Source organism: Cetorhinus maximus, chromosome 19, assembly GCF_964194155.1.
Source record: "Cetorhinus maximus chromosome 19, sCetMax3.hap1.1, whole genome shotgun sequence".
NCBI classification, from domain to species: domain Eukaryota; kingdom Metazoa; phylum Chordata; class Chondrichthyes; order Lamniformes; family Cetorhinidae; genus Cetorhinus; species Cetorhinus maximus.
In genome coordinates this window covers 23,271,491-23,292,318 of record NC_135897.1, presented here as the reverse complement: position 1 = coordinate 23,292,318, position 20,828 = coordinate 23,271,491, and positions in this window count along the sequence as shown.

The window sequence follows — 20,828 nt, the reverse complement described above, 5'->3', positions numbered from 1 at the left end:
AAATCCCTTTCAGACCTCCTTAAGAGATCAAAACTTATCCAGGATATCACTTTGGCCCTGACAAACCTACACAGTGCCTACTTATTCCCATTATAATCACAGGTGCAAAATGTGCTGATAATCTCAACCATGCATCCTTCAATACTCCTTATCCTTTTCCTGTGGTGTAGATGGCACCATTTGTTTTATATAGAATTACATAGAATATACATCAGAGAAACAGGACACCTGGCCCAAAAGGTCCATGCTGGCATTTATGCTCTACTTGAGCCCCCTCCCATCGTTGGTCATCTCACTCTATTGGCATAAACCTCTATTCTCTCCTCCCTCACATGTTTATTTAGCCTCCCCTGGGCATCCATACTATTTACCTCAACTACTCCCAGTAATAGTGAGCTCCACATTCTTACTGCTCTCTGGATAAAAAGGCATCTTCTGAATTCACCATTTGACTTCTTAGTGCCTCATATATTGATGGCCTCTAGTTCAGCTTTTCCCCACAAGTGGAAAGACTCTCTGTGTCTACACTATCAAAACTTTTCATAATCTTAAAGACCTCGAGTACATCGTCCCTCAGCCTTCTTGTTTCAAGAGTAAAAAGATCCAGCCTGTTCATCCTTTCCTGATAATTATAACCTTGCAGTTCTGGTATTATCCTTGTAAATAATTGTTGTATCCTTCCAGTGTCTCTATAACCTTTTTATAATATGGTGACCAGAATGGCATATAGTACTCCAAGGGCAGCATTTCATGCATCGGCGAGCGGGGGCGGGGCCCACTCACCGACGCGTAAAATGACGTGCGGTGATGTTGGGGGGAACTCCCGACGTCACCGCGTCCCGCTTAAATTTTCAAGTAGGCGGGGGCGCAGCGAAATCAGCTGCGGGCCCGCCGTTCTGTCAATGGTCAATTGAGGCCATTGGCAGAGTCAATTAAGTAATTAATGAACCTGCCCATTCAACCTTAAGGTTGGCGGGCAGGCCAGGAGCCCCGGCGGGAATTAGAAAAAGCATGAAACCTCATCCACCAGCGGGATGTGGTTTCATGTCGGCTTCAAATAAGTTTAATAAAGTTTTTGTGAAAATTATGGACATGTCCCAACTCATGTGACATTGTCACATGGGGGACATGTAAGGGAAATTTTACTTTTCTATTTTTAGGTTTTTTACATTTGTAGCCAATCTCCCTGAGGCAGCACTTAGCCTCAGGGAGATGAATGCACTCTTTCATGCGCATGCGCGAAAGAGCGCACTCTCAATTTTGGGATCCCCCCCCCACCTGCCCACACAGGAAGCGCATAGCGCTTCCGTGCGGACGTTACGCTAGGCGGGCCTTAATTGGCCTGCCCACGTAAAATGGTGGCACGCCCCCAATTGGGGGGCGTCGATTTGAAGCACGCCTGTGCGCGCCCGCTCCGAAACTCCCCCCCTAATGGGGGAAAAATTCAGCCCCAAGTGTGGTCTAATCAAGGTTCAATACAATTTAGCAAAACCTTTCAAATCTATCCCTCTAGAAATAAACCCTAATGCTTGATTAGCTTTTTCAAATGCCTTATTAACCTGAGTCACTACTGTTATGTATTGAATATTTTTTTAGGCTTGCCGTACTTTGCAAGCCAGTGCATTCAGGGATCGCAGAATCCATTTTTTTTAGTTCAGTTACTGCAGTCAATAAACGAGGCACCTTGTTCAACCGCCTCTGTACCTACGTGAGTGTTTATTAATCTCTAAAAGGTTATCAGCAGTACCAATATTAAAACATAACAAACAGCTGACGAGGATGGGATCCTTTGCAGTAATGCCACTCAAACAATGGAACAGCTAGTAGAAGGAAATTACTAGTAAAAAAAAACGCTCCTGCTGATACTCCCGAAGCACAAGCTACAAAAACAACAAAGCCCCTGTAGAGTTAAATAAAAAGAATTACTGCTGCTCTGAAGATTAAAAAAAAAAGGCCTTCAGAGTAGGGAGCAATGCTGTAGCTCCGAGTTTAACAAATAAACTGGCCCAATCTGAACGGCTGAAAAGTCTCCCGGAGCGCTCCAGAAGCACAAAAAAAAGAGGATCTGGAAAGGCAAGAATAAAAAGAAAGAACTAGCCCAGTGAAGAAAGTGCTGCAGTATTTTTTTCAAGCGCTTAAAAAAACAAGAGACCCGCAATCGCGGGTATCCTGAGAAAGCGCGGGGAAAATACGACAGGGCCGTTGGCTGCAGAAAGCTCCCAAAGTTCCAAAACAGGGCAAAAAGGGAAAAGGAAAGAAAGCCAGGGAAAAGAAGTGCTCTTACCTTGGAAGTTTTAATAAGTTTAGAAAAGAAGGCCCACGATCGCTGGGAGCCCACCAAAAACAGAAGAGCATAGGAAAAACCATAGAGACATAACCGGTGGCTGATGACAGCCTGAGTAAAAAGAAAATGGCTACAGCTCTTAAAGTGGTAACAGCATTTAAAGTGGTAACTACAAAAAAAGAAAATGACAGTACACAAAAAGTAACTGACGAAAAAGAAAAAATAAAAAGGCAGAAAATGACTACGCTTACTGGACCTATGGGGCATTTAGATGAGACTGTGGAACAGTTGAGCTCCTACACTGAGTGCTTTGAGTTTTTTATCCTTGAAAATGGAATTGAAAATGATAGAAAGGTGGCAACTTTCTTAAGTGTGATGGGAGCTAAAATCTTTGGATTATTAAGAAGCTTGGTGCAACCTGACAAACCTGGCAGAAAATCATATGAGGACATTGTAAAAGTCCTGGAGATGCATTTTCCCCCTAAGCCACTTGTCATAGCAGAAAGATTTAGGTTTCAAAAGAAGAGGGGGAAACAATTGTGGAGTATGTTGCACTGCTTAAAAAGCTCACTGAACTGATTGTGAATTCAAGGAAGTACTGAACAATACCTTCTGTGACAGTTTGGTCTCTGGCCTTCATAGTGAAGCAATCTAGAAACAGATCCTGACAGAAGCTAACCTCACTTTTCAGAAAGCCATAGAGATTGCAGTTTCCATGGAGCTGGTTGCAGAAGAAGCACTGCAGCTGAGTGCATCAACTTGAGTGCATAACGTGACAGCTGAGTGTGCACGCAAGATAGCCAGCAGCCAAGAATGTTACTGTTGTGGAAAGCATGGTCACCATCCATCTAAATGTTGGTGCATGAACCATGAATGCCGTCAGTTTGGCATGAAGGGACACACTGAATGTACCTGTAAAATCAAAAATGTAACAGTGAATCAGAAAGGCAGACCAGAGGAAAAGAAATCTGCCGTCTGGTGTAACAAGAAGAAAATTTGGCATGTCACACAGCAGAAACGAGTGGACCAGAGTGACATCGAGTCCGAAGAAGAAGGGCCCCTCCACATCTTGTCAGTGGCCGGTGGTTCACAGGGCCACTGGGTAACACCGCTGCTGGAGGACCAACCAATTGGTATGGAACTGGATACAGGGGCAGCAGTTTCACGGGTCCCAGATGCTGTGTATAAGGAGAAGCTTAAACATCTTCCCTTGACGCCTTCAAAAATCATCTTGAAAACGTATTCAGGGGAATCAGTACCTATGATGGGAAGAACGGAAGTTAGAGAAGAACTAAATGGACAGATTGCTAAGCTGCCATTGTTTGTGGTGAAAGGCAGCTTCCCAGCATTAGCTTGAGAAGATCCAGTTAAACTGGACAGAAGTATACATTATTGCGAAAGAAGAAACTGGTCTGACAGCTGCTATAAAAACACTTGCTTTTGTTTTCAAAGAAGATTTTGGAAGCATGAAGGGAATCAGCATAAAATTGAATATCAAAGCTGACTCGCAACCAAAATTTCTGAAGGCCAGAACCGAGTCTTATGCCATATGAACAAAAGCTGACCTGGAGCGTCCGGTCAAGATAGAAGCCTTGGTACCTGTCTCCCATAGTGAATGGGCAACACCCATTATTACAGTGCTCAAGAAAGACGGCTCCATACGCATCTGTGGAGATTTGAAGGTTACTGTTAACCCTGTGTTGTGTGCTGAACAATATCCACTTCCTCATATTGAGGACCTTTTTGCTGGCCTGGCTGGTGGACAGAAATTCAGCAAAATAGATCTATTCCAGGTCTAGTTACAAATGCACATTGATGAGAAGCTACAAGAATATCTTACCATCACAACACACAAGGGTCTGTACAGATATTGCCATTTGCCTTTTGGCAAAGTTCCAGCCTTGTTTCAGAGGGCCATGGACCAGACCCTGAGTGACTTGCCTGGAGTTCAGTGCTACCTTGACGACATCTTGGTAACAGGCAGGACTGATGAGGATTATCTCAAGAACTTGGAAGACACCCTACAAAGGCTAGAGGAGTACGACCTACAGGTTTGCAAAGATAAATGTGAGTTTTTCCAGACCCCTGTAGAATATGTGGGGCATTCATTGATGCTGTTGGGCTTCACAAAGCACCCTCCAAAGTCAAGGCTATTGTGAATGCTCCAGCTTCTTAGATTACCAGCCAGCTTCACTCGTTCTTAGGGCTGATGAATTATTACAGGAGATTTATTCCACAGCTGGCAACTCTGCTGAAACCCCTGCATGAGCTTCTGTGTCAGAACAAAGCCTGGAAATGGACAGAGGCCTGTGACACTGCGTTCAAGAAGCTAATGTGGTGCTGACAGGTTCCGAGGTCTTGACGCACTTTGACCTCTCCTTACTTTTACAATTTTCATGTGATGCATCGCCTTATGGAGTTGAGGCCATTGTTTCACACATAATACCCTGAGGTGTGGAGAGGCCCATGGTGTTCGCTTCACAGACTTTAGGCAAAGCAGAGAGCCAATATGCTCAAGTCGAACACGAAGCACAGGGAATCATTTTCGGAATCCGTAAATTTCACCAGTATCTGTTTGGATGGAAATTCACGCTGCTGACTCATCATCGGCCGCTCACCTCAAATATTCCGTCCACACACAGGCATCCCTTCTTTAGCTGCAAGCAGGATGCAGCGTTGGGCATTAATGTTGAGTGCTCACACATATGACATCAACTATCAAAAGTCTACTTTGCATGGCAACGAGAATGGCCTTTTGAGGCTGCCCTACCAGTCAGCCATGTGGACACTACTCAGAAAGACATTTTCTACTTTGCACACGTGGAGAACACACCCATCACTTTGGTCCAAATCAAGAAGGCCACTCGAGTGGATCCAACATTGTCCAAAGCCATAGACCTTGTGATGCATGGCAACTCTTCCCCAAACTTCCGAGTCTCACCTGACCTTCATCCTTAGGCTTCCAGGAGGATGGAGTTATCAGTCACTCAGGATGTTTGCTTTGGGGTATGCAAGTTATTATTCCACCAATATTGAGGAAAGCAGTGTTGGACCAGCTGCATTTTGGACACTGCAGAATAGTCCACATGAAAGAGATTGCAAGAAGCTACTTTTGGTGGCCTGGCCTGGACCAAGACATTGAAGCCAGGGTAAGATCCTGTCCTTCATGTCAGAGTGTGAGAAACGTTGGCACCCTCCATTCAATTGGTACCTTCCATCCATGGGATTGGCCGGAAAACCCTTGGCAGTGCATCTACGTCGATTTCGCTGGACCATTTGAAGGAACAATGTTCATGGTGGTTGTGGATGCTCATTCCAAATGGCCAGAAGTTTCTGTGATGTTCTCTAATACAGCTAAGAGTACAATTCAAAGGCTAAGAGAAATGTTCAGTCATTACGGGTTACCAGAACAACTTGTGATTGAAAATGGGCCTCGGTTTGTCTCGCAGGAGTTTGAGAATGTTTTGAGAAGTAACAGAATTCATCACATCACCTCAGCACCATTCCACCCATCCAGCAATAAATTAGCTGAGAGATTTGTTCAAACCATGAAACACGCTTTAAGTCTGGTACGAGGACATTCCTCCATTCAAAAGCGTCTGGACACATTTCTGCTGACAGACTGAAACATGCCACATGCTGCGACTAAAACATCTCCAACATTCCTACTAATGGGATGGCAACTGCGCACTTGTTTTGATCTGCTGGGACCAACAAAAACACAACAAGTAGGGCAAGATCAACAGCACGACCAAGTGTAGAGAAGGGCACAAATATCAAAGCCAAAGATTTTCTGTTCTGGACAAGAAGTTCTAGCTCGTAATTATGCTACTGGAGCTAAATGATTCCGGCTACGATGATTGCTCAGACACGACCTGTTTCGTACACTGTCCAAACTGCGAATGATCTCATCTGGCGGAGACATGTTGACCAACTGTTGCCAAGCCAAGCACCCCATCTAAGGATACACCTCCTATGGGAGAGCCATCTTCAAGTCAAGGAATGCCGACTCCAGTCTCACCTCCTCAGTCTAGCTCGACTGAAGTTGAAGTCATCTCACCTTCACCTGCATTAGACACAATTTTGGATTCTGCTACAAGCCCTAAATTGCCATCAGTCTCTAATGAACATTACAAAAACAGAATTACCTGGAAAAACTCAGCAGGTCTGGCAGCATCGGTGGAGAAGAAAAGAGTTGACGTTTCGAGTCCTCATGATCCTTCGGCAGAAGTTTTGCCGAAGGGTCATGAGGACTCGAAACGTCAACTCTTTTCTTCTCCACCGATGCTGCCAGACCTGCTGAGTTTTTCCAGGTAATTCTGTTTTTGTTTTGGATTTCCAGCATCTGCAGTAGCTTTTAGCTTTTTGTTTTTATCTAATGAACATTACCCTGTAAAGGCACCAGAAGTCCGCCATAACCCACACCGGGAGGGAAGACCTGCTGAGCATCTGAATTTATAAACTCGGAGACTTGAGGTGGATTCAGCGAAAATAGAGGCAGTCTACCCTCTTTCCCTTGTTCAAGAAATGTTTTGTTAACTGACATTTCCAATAAGAGGGGAGGAATACGCCTTGCTTGGCTTGCCATACTTTGCAAGCCAGTATATTATGGGATCACGGAATCCATGTTGTTGGCTTAGTTCAGTTATTGCAGTCAATAAATGAAGCACCTTGTTCAACCACCTCTGCGTCTACATTTATCAATCTCTAAAAGGTTATCGGCAGTACCAATATTAAAACATAACAACTACCTTTAGTTATTTATATAGTTGTACTGCCTTATTCATTTGCCCCTCTCCCACCTACGCCTGGATTTTCACGCAGTGCTGGAGACTCTGTGTGCCTTATCCAAAATGGTGCTTATTTTCCTATTTTCACCAGTTGGGGGAAAAGTAGTGGGATGTGATTCACTCATGGAGGAAACTGGAATCCAGCAGGACCATTTGAATGCAGCACTGAGTTCAAACAGACGCAATTTTCGCTGAAGTGAGGTCTGATTTTCACAATATGGCTTACAATTTTTAAGAGTAGACAGGAATGGTCATAAAAGGCAGATGAGGTGTGTTGAACTGTTAAGCTTTCAAGCTATTTAAGTCGCCTGCCCTTAAAATTTTGAAAGGAACATAGCCTGCTGTGTCTCTGAGTTGGAAAAAATCAGTGCTTGCAGTTTCAGTAGCTCTTTGTTGACATAATCCTAAGAGCTATCATAAAAGCATTATTACTGCTTGACTGCTCTCCAACATATTATTGGAGAGCAGGGGAAGGCGTTGTTGTAAATTCACAGTTTGATTGATGGTTCCGAGAGGTTATTAAGGGATTAGCTCTGTTTGATGTGGTACTATGAATACAAATGTCATTTTTTGTGAGCAATTAAGGACTTGAGGGGATTTACATGTATCGAATGGTCTTTTATCAATGGGAGTGTTTTTTTATATATGGTGAAGTTTTTAATAGATATTTAGAGCTTTATTTCATCTTGGATGGCTCCTGATGTCTGCCAATGGTGGACGCTGCATGAGTTGACATGGGGGGGTGTAAAGGCAAATGATGGTGGGTTGGGGCATGTGTTGGCATAAGTTGGCACTAAACTGGCATAGAAGCGAGTGGAGGTCATGCATTGACACAGGTTGATACTAAGTTAGTAAAGGATGTATAAGGGGACATGGAAATGAGTGGGGGGGACATGTATTGGCATGTGTTGGCGTATGGGCTATAATGGGCAATGGGGATGAGTGGGAGGGTTAACAGGTTGGCATGAATTGGCACTAACTTGGCAAAGGTGCTGTAAAGGACCATGAGAATGAGTGTGGAGTCATGGATTGGCATGGATGGTATGAGGGACCATGGGGATGAGTTGGCATTGATGGCCATGGTGAGTGCTTGGGGGGGCGGTGAGCGGGTGTGAAGAGTGATGGCTAGAGGGCCTAATATTTAAAAAAAACACAACTGAGATAAAGGCAGGTCTTTTAACCAGCCTGCCTTGGCACTCGGTGGCACCTGTAGCTGCCGCCATATTGTTGCCGGAAGAAGTGGGCCCAACTCCATCCTGCATCTGTACCCACCCTGAACCTGGAACAAAGATCCCATTATTCAGGGCACCTTTTTCCGAGGTTGGTGCGGCAAGTCAGGAAATTTCCCAAACCTGCACACCCAAGGTGGGAACGAAAATCTGGGCCTTGCACTCTATTTTCCAAGTCATATGTTTCTTCCTTATTTTTATTACCAAAATGGAATACAATATCTGTGTTGAAATTCATTTGTCAGTTTGAATTCCAAAGCTTATTTACTTTTCACTTAACAACAACTTATATTTATATAATGCCTTTAACATAGTGAAACGTCCCAAGAAGCATCACAGGAGCATTACCACACAAAGTATGACAGTGAGCTACATGAGGAAATATGAGGTCAGCTGACCAAAAGGACATAGCATTCCATTTCTCTGGATTTTTTCTGTATTTTTTGCCCCTGATCACCCAGCAATTAATTGTTTGCACTTTCACCAATCCCTGCACCACCCACCTAATCGCCTCAACACTTCAATGTCATTAAAAATGTTTGACAGTTTAGCTCTATTCCCATGTCCAAATCATTTGCATACACTGTGAACAGTCAAGGTTCAAGCAATCTAATGCTTAGGGCACCCCACTAGACACTTCCCACCACTGCAATACAGTTCTTTGTATGTCAACTCTCTATGTCCTTTGATACAGTCATTGTCAGTCCACTTCAATTATTGACCAACCTATTCCATGCTTTTCTATATTCTGGACCAGCAACCCACACAAAAAGTTATCAAAAGCCTAGTTGAAGTTAAGATCAAAACATTCACTGGGTCCTTTTTTGTCCATCAGCTTTCAAACTTCCTTGAAGAATTTGAACATGTTGATTAAGCATAATCTTCTCCTCTTCAAACAACTGTCATGCTTCCATTAATTCACATTTCCCTAGGTATCTCACAATACTCTTCTTCAGAGAGCCCTAATATTTTTAAGATAAACAGAATACAAATCCAATGGTCTTTAACTTTCAGCATAGTCTTTTGTCTTCATTTAAAGTTAGACTCAATGGGTGAAATTTTATGCCGGGTGGATTTTACAGTCCCACTGAAGTCAATGGAGTTTAGAATGGCTCGCCGCATTTTATGGCCCAGTCCCCACCGCAACGGAGCTGTAAAATTCCGGCCTAAGTTCCCTTCTCTTCAATGCATCGATACAAATCCTGATTCTAATGATTCCCTACAAGATCCCTGTCAGATTGTGATGGATTCTTTCAGTAATTTCCTAAAGTTCCCCTGGGTGCAGGCTATCTAGCCTTAGGCCTTATATCTCGTTCAGTGTTTTCAATATTTCTATCATAAATTTTTGAGTTATTAATTTTGATTATTGCAGGCGGCTCCTGCTGGGATGTCCGTTCCACAGCTCAAGGGCGACTTGCAGCCCTTTTGCAATTCAAATATATTCCACAAAAAGCCGGGTGGCAAAGGTGTGCATAATTTCATCATCATTTAGGAAATATAGGCCAGAATTTTCCCGTTGGCGTGTGGAGGCGGGCAAGCATCCCGAAGTCACCGCGCGCCATCGCTGTATCCGGGAAGGCGGGCGTGCTATAAGTTCGGAAGTGCGCCCGCCATCAGTTAACGGGCCAGTTAAGGCCCTTGAGGCAGCAATTGATCTTGACTTTTCACAGCCTGTGCGATCTTCAGGACGTCGCACGGGCTAAACGGGCAGGCGGGTAGGAGACATTTGTATAAACCTCATCCACGGGCGGGATAAGAGGGGTGAATGGGGTCGTGAATGTGATGTTTGAGAGATTTAAGTGTGAAAGTTACTTATACTTCCTGTGTGAGCAGGAAGACTTCAAAACTCATACCAGCTGCTAGGACAGGAGTAAAAGCCTTGGTCAGGACTCGACAGTAGAAATCATTTCTGGGGCCTGCAGCTTTCAGGAAACTTTCACTTAGCTTGGGAATGGGAGTTGTGCTCTCCACTGGAGGCACCTCCTCTGAGGAGGAAGGGAGGGCCAGAAGGGGGAGGAGGCCAGGAGTCCACAGTCAGCCTCCAGGGGAGCCACTTTTGGGAGGAGAGGTGCAGGCACAAGGGGTGCAGGGCCAACAGGAAGTGCAAGGAGGAAGGGGCCGCAGAAGACGCCACTATCCTGCTGCCAGGGTTTACAGGCAGCGAAGCAGCTACCTCAATATATTTGAGGTCCAGTGCAGAAGGAGGCTTCGTCTCTCAAGGGAGACAGTGACCTCCATCTCTCAGATGGTAGGCCCTGAGATCTCTGCTAACTGTGTGGGTGGGCACCCAATGCCAGTGGCTCTAAAGGTCACTGCTGCCCTCCAACTTCTATGCCTCCGGCTCTTTCCTAGGGTCGGTGGGTGATCTCTACGGAATCTCCCAATCAGCTGTCCATAGTTGTGTCAAGCAAGTGACAGACACTCTGTTCAGGTGTGCATTGACTTTCATCCACTACCGCTGGGACGATGCCAGTCAGACACATCGAGCCAGAAGTTTCGCGGCCATTGCTGGCTTCCCCCCGTGTCCAGGGTGCAATAGACTGTACACATGTGGCTATCAAGGCGCCAGAAGGTGAGCCCGGTGCCTTCATCAACAGGAAGGGCTTCCACTCCATGAACGTGCAGATAGTGTGTGATCACAGGATGCAGATTCTACAAGTCTGTGCAAGGTACCCAGGCAGCACCCGCAACACTTACATACTCAGACACTCCCAGGTGCCGGGGCTCTTCAGTGCTCCAGCCCGGTTGGTTTCATGACTGCTGGGTGACAAGGGCTATCCCCTCAGAAGGTGGATCATGACGCCCCTCCGCCATCCAAGAAAAGAGGCTGAGCAGTGGTACAATAGCCACAAGGGCTCTGGAGGAGAGAACCGTTGGTCTTTTTTTAATTCATTCATGGGATGTGGGCTTCGCTGGCTGGGCCAGCATTTATTGCCCATCCCTAGTTGCCCTTGAGAAGGTGGTGGTGAGCTGCCTTCTTGAACCGCTGTAGTCCATGTGGTGTAGGTACACCCATAGTGCTGTTAGGAAGGGAGTTCCAAGATGTTGACCCAGCGACAGTGAAGGAATGGTGATATATTTCCAAGTCAGGGTGGTGAGTGACTTGGAAGGGAACTTCCAGGTGGTAGTGTTCCATCTATCTGCTGCCCTTGTCCTTCTAGGTGGTAGTGATCATGGGTTTGGAAGGTGCTGTCTAAGGAGCCTTCGTGAATTCCTGCAGTGCATCTTGTAGATGGTACACACTGCTGCTACTGTGTGTCGATGGTGGAGGGAGTGAATGTTTGTGGATGTGGTGCCAATCAAGCGGGCTGCTTTGTCCTGGACTGTGTCCAGCTTGTTTACTGTTGTAGGAGCTGCACTCAACCAGGCAAGTGGGGAGTATTCCATTACATTCTTGACTTGTGCCTTGTAGATGGTGGGCAAGCTTTGGGGAGTCAGGAGGCGAGTGGCTTATCGCACAATTCCTAGCCTCTGACCTGCTCTTGTAGCCATAGTATTTATTTGGCTAGTCAAGTTCAGTTTCTGGTCAATGGTTACCCCCCCAGGATGTTGATAATGCAGGATTCAGCGATGGTAATGCCATTGAACATCAAGGGGCAATGGTTGGATTCTCTCTTGTTGGAGATGGTCATTGCCTGACACTGGTGTGGTGCGAATGTTACTTCCACTTGTCAGCCCAAGCCTGGATATTGTCCAGGTCTTGCTGCATGTGGACATGGACTGCTTCAGTATCTGAGGAGTCGCGAATGGTGCTGAACATTGTGCAATCATCAGCGAACATCCCCACTTCTGACCCTATGATGGAAGGATAGTCATTGATGAAGCAGCTGAAGATGGTTGGGCCTAGGACACTACCCTAAGGAACTCCTGCAGTGATGTCCTGGGTCTGAGATGACTGACCTCCAACAATCACAAGCATCTTCCTTTGTGCTAGGTATGACTCCAACCAGTGGAGAGTTTTCTCGCTGATTCCCATTGACTCCAGTTTTGCTAGGGCTCCTTGATGCCACACTCGGTCAAATGCTGCCTTGATATCAAGGACAGTCACTCTCACCTCACCTCAAGAGTTCAGCTCTTTTGTCCATGTTTGAACCAAGGCTGTAATGAGGTCAGGAGCTGAGTGGCCCTGGCGGAACCCAAACTGGGTATCAGTGAGCAGGTTATTGCTAAACAAGTGCCGCTTGATAGCACTGTCAATGACCCCTTCCATTATTTTACTGATGATCGAGAATAGGCTGATGGGGCGGTAATTGGCCGGGTTGGATTTGTCCTGCTTTTTCTGTACAGGACATACCTGGGCAACTTTCCACATAGCCGGGTAGATGCCAGTGTTGTAGCTGCACTGGAACAGTTTGGCTAGGGGCGCAGCAAGTTCTGGAGCACAAGTCTTCAGTACTATTGCCGGAATGTTGTCAGGGCCCATAGCCTTTGCAGCATCCGTGTCTTCAGCCATTTCTTGATATCACGTGGAGTGAATCGAATTGGCTGAAGACTGGCACCTGTGATGCTGGGGACCTCCGGAGGAGGTCTTCTCGAGATGTGCTTCCGATGCCTGGACCATTCAGGGGGCGCACTCCAATACCCCTCAGATTGTGTGTTGCTGATAGTGGTTGCATGCTGCACTCTCTACAATCTGGCGCTGGAAAGAGGAGACACAGTAGATGAGAAAGATATGGATGCAGTTGCTCCTGATGCACACGATAAGTCCAGTAGTGAGTCCGAGGATGAGCATTCACAGGAGAACGCTGAGGGTATAGAAGCTGACCCGGGCATACTCCAGGGAAGCAGGGTCACCGGGGAGGCTTTAATCCAAAGGACCTTCAGCTAGCCCACCACAGATGGACCTTCAACACATGCCAGGTCTGCAGGCTCCATACTCGATACCTGGGTGCTAAATCTGCCCGGATAATAACATTAACTAAGGCCTTTGTCAATGAAGCTCAATGTCAAACAACTCACTCATAACATCATGGCTTCCCGTCCACATTCAGAAGTAAGGAATCACCCTGAGGCATGGCAACATGTCAAAATATTTTGAGCAAACAGAAGTAAATTCATGAAGCAAAACAAAAACGGTGTTGGACATCACACTGAGTCTTCGACTAAGTACTCTGGGCCAACATAAAAGCACCAGTGAGAAACCCGTGGTGTGCCTAAGGTGCCTTAAATTTACGCTTATGTCTAGGTGCTAACCTCTCACTAGCACTGGTATCTGAGACAACCTGTTCACTCTGTTGTCCTGTTGGCCTTGGCGGACATCCTCTGGCCCGCGGAGCATTTGATGGCCTCGCCTAGGAGGGAGCCACCAGCTGCTCAGTCGCTGCAGACTCATCGGATGCCACGGTCACTGGCAGAGAGGCGGAGGAGCTGCTGCCATCAGCTGGAGCGCCCTGAGAGGGGCCCGCGGAGACGACAGGCAGCTGCAGCACTGATCTGAGGTTGCCTCGGATCACCCCGCTCACTGTAGATGGATGGGCACTGAGCTGGGATAGTTGGTGCCCAGACCATCTCCCACACTGGCACTGACCAGCTGTGGCCAATGCCGCTGTGAGGGCTTGCAGGTCCGAGTGCAACCCCAGGAGGCCCTGATTGTTCTCCTGGAGGTGCCTCTCCATGAGAGTCGCCACTCTCTCCCTAGAGGAAGCATGGCGCTCAGCCATGAGGCTTATTGTATTGGTGATGATCTGCGTGGACTCCTCCAGCATGGGCACCATGCCACGCATAGCCTCATGTATCTCTGCCAGATCCTCCCGCACACCCTGCTGCACTTCCAGCGTTCACTGCCTCACGGACGATTCCAGAGACACATCATCAGCCACCGCCCAAGCAAGTACCTAGTCCCCAGCAGTCCTCCGACTGCTGGCGCCCTGGGCACTCTCTGTCTCTGCCCGCACCTCAAGCAAGTATGAAGTGTCCACTGCCATGCCCTGGGACACTAGCTGAAGATCTAATTCCCACAGAGGTGCTAGTATCTGCGCTGGTGCCTGCCTGGCTGAGATGATGTGATGCTGGAGAGTGCATTTGCTCGGGGGCTTCAGGGCTGAGAGGTGGGCCCTCTGTCTCCTCCTCCCGGCCTTGCTCCAGTGATACTGAAAGGAAGGAAAAGGACATTTGTTTAGTTACAATGCAGACAATGTCAACTTGCATGCCACTCCCCCAGATCATTATGCCTTCATCCTTCAATAATCAAGGGTAAACCCATGTTGCTAAGTTCAATCACTGAGCATTCAGCATTGCCATGGCTTCTGTGATACACATGGTGACCTGACTGCTCGCCAAACATACCTCCCCGTGGCACCCTAGCCTCACCGACACCGGTGGACCTGGGGGCATGGTGCCTCTCAAGGTCCATGACTTGCTGCTCGAAAGAATGGTCAACTGGGCCTGCCCTCCACCAGTCCCCATTCGTTCTGATGCACTGTGTGCAGTCTTTTCCTGAAAAGGAGAGAGGAGCATTGATTAGTCCAGCCTGCACCTGAATTCCCATCGCATCCCTGCCAACCCAGCCAGAGTGGGACATTGCAGGACTCCAGTTCTTCATCACCCCGCAGCTGCCACACACTCACCCAAACAAGCCAGGGCTGACCCCACCCCATTGGCCAAATGCTTTCTCCTTCACATGTGGCACCATAAGGTGTCACTTTGCTAAGCAAGGAGGCACAAGCACGTGGAGCACAAACACCAGCAGATGGATCGGTGCCCCGCCAACTGGAAGCTCCCCCCCCAGCATGTTAGCACCCTGACTTTGACATGCTTTGCAGTTCCAGCTCTCTGCCTAGGTGCAGATCCTTGACTTTCAACCCCATTCTATACTCTAGGTGTCAGTGTCACACATGCTGCAAATGCAGAACCCATCCTTGCTCACCCTCTCAGGGTGAACTGGGCATGGGCAATCTCTGCTGTCACACCCAGCGAGGGATCCATGCCATGAGGGATTCAATGACATTACTGTATTCAGAGTTGGCGGGGGTTTGTTGGAGGGGGCGGGGGGCATTCAGGGGGAAGGGTGACAGTTGCATTAAGTGACTTGAGGCAACATGGTACTCACCCTTCCCGAGTGCAGGAGATCGTTGAACCTTCTGGGGCACCGGACCCATGTGCGCCGCACCACATAATGGGAGCTCACACTCTCGGCCACCTCCTCCCACGCATGTTTGGCCAGGTAGGCGGGCCTCCACCTCCGTCCCCTGGAAGAAGGACCTCCTGCCGTGCTGCCACCTCCTCCAGGAGTGCAGCTACGCACTCGTCTGAAAAACAAGGGACACACTGCCTTGATGGCCTACCCTCCGGACTTGCGTCACCTCCATTGCCCCTCTGCAGAGCCCCTCACCGAGATCATCGTAAGCGGCCTTTCTAAGGCTGCCAGGTCTCCCTATATACAGGCCACCGGGTTGCCATTGGACCTGGTGGGCTGAGCACACCCACCGCTGCCCGCCCACTCCCGCTATGCACGGGAGTCGTGAAGGACGCTGGGCGGGCCTTTATTGGCCTGGCCGCATAAAATGGCGGCGCGGACCTGATCACGGGTAGCGCTCAGGTCTGCGCCCGCCCGCGCCCACTCCCGCTCGGCCCGCCCAACATGGGGAAAATTCTCCCCATAGGTTAGAGCAGTGGGATGCAAACTTCTATCTTCATTGGGGAGCAGAGATATGCACCAAGCAGTTTCCAGGACTGAATTAACATTGCGAGTTTTCTAAATCCAAATATGTAAATGAATTGGCATTACTGCTGTCAGCAGAGATTGTTTTTGCTTGCTCCTCTGTTGGAATTTACTGTCTCTGACTACAATATGAACACAAGCAGTCCTGCCTACCTCATATATGTCCTGACAAAGTAGATTGATCACTGGGCTTGTGGATCTTACTCGAGCATTGTGAGGATCTGAGTCAGCTCAACAGCCATGTACATCAATTTGAAAACAACTGCACATCATGTAGCTGCTTGATGTTGAGGCACTGCTGAGAAAACCATGGCATAATATAAATGCGACAGCTTCTGTGATGACCAAAATGGAAGGCCAAACTACATTGTTATGACCTGAAGGAATTCTGTAATATCAAGCCATGGTAATATCTCGAGGGAGTGTATATATAAGGGTAGCAAAAGACAGTAGGATTTTGAAAATAGTCAGGTAAAGGCAAGTTAAGCCAGGGTGCCAGCCATACACCAGCTGAGATTTGCTGAAACGCTTGCCAAATAGGTTGGTATTATGTGCTTGTTACTTCTTCCAGTTAATTCATTTTCTTGCAGACATTATTGGAAGAACAAGCTTCTTTCTAAAAAAAAAATCACACATCATGTTTTAAATTGTTCTAAAAGCAGTGTTACTGTACAATTTGTTAAATTAAATTAATTTATTGGATAGCTTTCCCTCCACTTTACATATATTAACTTTTATTGTTCATCAATATATATTCTAACAGCAACATTTGTGCACTTGAGGAAATGAAGACTCAAGCAGCAGACCAAATATTAAAAGAGTATCTCCTGGGTTTGTGAAAATTAGCTGACAAATCTTAGATCTTGCCAGGAAAAAAGATTCTAATCAAAAATGAGAAAATTGGTTGTACTTGGCTTTTAGCATTGAAAATCAAACTGAATTAAAAGCCTAGCACTTCTGGGGCCCATACATTATAATGCAAATGACTTAAGTCAGAAATAGAGTCTCTTCCACCCATCTAGCCTGACCCTCCATAATTTATTTTAACTGAAGCACACTGTCATTCATTTTCATTTTTAAAAGTCACAAAGCAATAATTACCAGTGTGAGATGAGTGCTTCAGAGCTAATTTTGTTGACTCTAGTCTTTTAAAAAGCTGCTTTTCCTTATGGCACATTACGTAGTTACATACATTGAGGATGTTAATACCTAATGATTGAACAGATATTACATAATCCTAAATTGTGCCATCTCTCCTTCTCTCTCTCAACTTTTGGATTCTGATATGAATTATAAGCTTTGAATTTATAATACATTGCGACAGTAGAAGATCTGCAGGCCTTTTCAGGTCAAATTTACTGAAGTCAATTACCTGCCACAGTGTAGATGTTACTTTCAAACTTATTACATTGAAAGCAGAGAGTTTCAGCAATGTGTGAGAGTTAGACACTGTGAAGTTTGTCGACGTGGTCCGTCAGAAGGAGACAGCAGCCTAGTCAAAAGCTAAGTTAGAGATCCTGAGCCAGCTTTTCGTCATGTGGTGGGAAGTCGGGAAGGATATAAACTTAGAATCTTTTGCAACAGTTTCAAATTTCCCCTCCCAAGGCCTTCCTTACCCCACGCTATTTTTGTGTGTTTTTTTCATGGGTCAGGAAGGCCTTGGGTTGTGACCCCGCATGCACCAATTCTAAGGTTGGGGTTGCCATTGTAAGACTTATGGGAAATTTTAATTTCCCCTGACCACTGCTCCCATTTTCATGTGCTGGTGTTTTTAAAGTTCTAAAAAAAAACACCTCGTTGGAGTGTTCATAAACATTGTAGGAGGCCTGAGAAGGAATCAGGAACATTCTGACAGGTAAGTGTTAAATGTTTTGATAATTTCGAATGCCAATATTATAGGCTGTATTGTGATGTAGGTGTGTTTAACAGCAGTGATTTATCATTGGGCTCTGTCCTGAAAAGGTAAGTGACCATTACATTGTCAAGCAATGCTTAACTTTTGAGATGCATTGAGTATTGGGAAAAGTGCTCCTACGCATTCAAAACCGAAGAAAACAATGCTTTGAATCTCTAGTATAATGATCTGAAGAGATTTAAATGTCCAGAGCTCTTTTAAATTGAACAAAAAAAACCATTCAGCACCTTCACTTGGAGAACAAAAATGCAGCCACCTGCTCCTGGACTGCTTTGATTGACAGGATATCTGGTGTAGCTTAGAGAAAAAAAGCACTTTTTTAGTTTGTATTGTTTGTATTTTCAACTATTTGTTACTATAGCTGATCCTATTATGAATGCTTGGCTGAATTTGAAAGCTTCAGACCCACTAATCTCATCACAGAGTTGTGCTCACATTTTGATTGACAGTTTTAAGGGGTTATTAAAGGATTATCTGTCTTTGATGTAGTAAATGAATAAACGTCTGTTTGTTTTTTACAACAGATTGAACGCTTGAAGGGATTTTAAAATTTTGAATGGCTTTTATGAATGATTTTTGTTGAGCATGTAGTGTTTGAATGACAGCCCTATTTGATTATTAAAAGTTTATTTGTAAATGTCAATTCCAAAGACATCCTGAGGTCAGTTATAGTGAATACTAGGTGAGTGGCAATGAAGAATGCATGGGGGCATGTTGAGAATGAGAGGGCATGGAGATTCTGAGAGGCATGGAGAGAGCAGGTTAGGAGGGTGAGGGGCTGAGGGGTAATGCTTAGGGGGCACAAGAGCAAGGTTGGAAGCTGGACTACTGCCTTTGAGAACCAACGTGATCCTGCTAACTAGGCCCCTCCATACCCACGCTCCTCAGGCACTGCATCGTGGCTCGCAACTGTGACCTTCTCCCCACCTACATCCCTCAGACTCAAAACATGGTGGGAATGGTGTTCAGAGCTGGGCTCAGGTTTTGGAAGTTGAGAATCGGCCCGACTTGCAGTTCCCATGCTTGAGATGAAAATCCAAGTCCCTGTTACCCTTGCGCAGAGTTAAAAGTGTGGCACTGCACAACTTTTAAAGTCACATCTTATTAATGAAGAGACCCCAACAAAAGATGGTGATTGGGAATGATGCCAGCATCTAAGACAATTGAAACAGGAGCGAAAGTAATTTTAATGGAAATTTATGTTCACCTGAAGTATCTGAAAAGATAATTAAATTCTTATCCATAGCCCAACCCTCCCCCGGGAGCTCAACAAGTTAACTCACTAAATGCTAGAAAAGACTTTGGATCAATTCCAAAGCTATTCTATGCTAGCTGGTTTCTTTTTGTAAATTCTTTCACGGAATATTGACAATGCTGACTAGGCCAGCATTTGTTGCCCATCTCTAATTGCCCTTGAGAAGGTGGTGGTGAGCTGCCTTCTTGAACCACTGCAATCCATCTGGTGCAGGTACATCTACAGTGCTGTTGGCGAGGGGGTTCCAGGATTTTGATCCAGTGACAGTGAATCAACAGCAATATAGTTACAAGTCAGGATGATGTATAGCTTGGAAAGGAACTTACAGGTGGTGGGGTCGCCATGTGTTTTTCTAGGTGGTAGAGGTTGCTGGGTTGGGAGGTGCTACCGAAGGAGGCTTGATGAGTTGCTGCCGTGCATCTTTGGCCAAGCTGTTGGTTATCTAATATCTGCTTATATGGCTGGGTGACATGTTATTTTACAATAACCCTATGAAATTCCTTTGAGTGCTTTATTACGTTCAAGGCACTATATAACTACATGTTGTTATTGCTTGAGTAAAGTTCAAGCAGCAGGAAAATATGAGCAGATAAAAGTCTAGGAAAAGGTTACAGATTATTTGAGAAAAGGTGTGTTGACAGTAGAACATAAGTTTGAGAGTTACTCTATCTCAGTTCAAAAGGACACGTGATGGCAGGAACTAGTAGTATTATGACTTTATAAGCAGGTTTAAAAGGAGTTTTCACATCACAGTTTTTTTAATGTTCATCAGGGTACAAATGTCAATGCTAAATTCACCCTGGTTTTATTCTCAGGTGAGAAACAGGTTACATTTTTTACTCCAGTACAAGTGCCACAGGAGGCTATACACAGTGTTAAAGACACAGAATGAATTTGCTGAATAAAGTTTGCTAATTGTGCCACACTACGAGCATTTTGAGGTGTGGACTCATCATAAGAAATTGGATTAAGATTGCAATTTACAAAATCTAACAGGACTGTAATCCTTTTTGATTGATAACATTCCCAACCAGAATGTAATTAGGTTAGTGTATTTTAGAATCCCAGTCTCAGCAAGTTAGCATCCTTGAGAATGCACTGGTGACATTGTCTATGTTAATCACTTTGTTGGCTTTCATGTTCGCCTATATGAGTAAGCTTCAGATGAAGGTATTGAAAGAGTGTTACTGTTTAAATTGGTCCTCATAACTGGACAGAAAGCATGTTCATTTTTTCTCCAATACTTTGAGCAGTGTAACAATGCTATAGTGCAATAAAATCTCACAGTTAGATTATTGGTGGATAATTTCAACATTACATTTGGGTAACATCCACCTATTCCTTGAAAAATTACATTCTGTTGGAAATCTATGCTATACTCAAGCACAGAACTCCAATGGACACAAGGAGGTTTAAAAGGACAAGAGCTGTCAGCACTCTCTGGGAATGATATTTTAACAGTTAACCTAAATTCAAAGATGTATCATCAGAAATATGCTATGCACTTGCATCAGATTAAAGTATACATTTACAAATAATTGACCATAGGACCTGAATTTAATCCACAGAGGTTTACAACTGCAGGAGAGTTCAGTTCAATTACCACTGGGGTTACAATTCATATGGCACCATGAGAATTTTTACTGAGTTTAATGCAGCAGATGAAATGAAATATCAAGCTTTTAATATCACTGA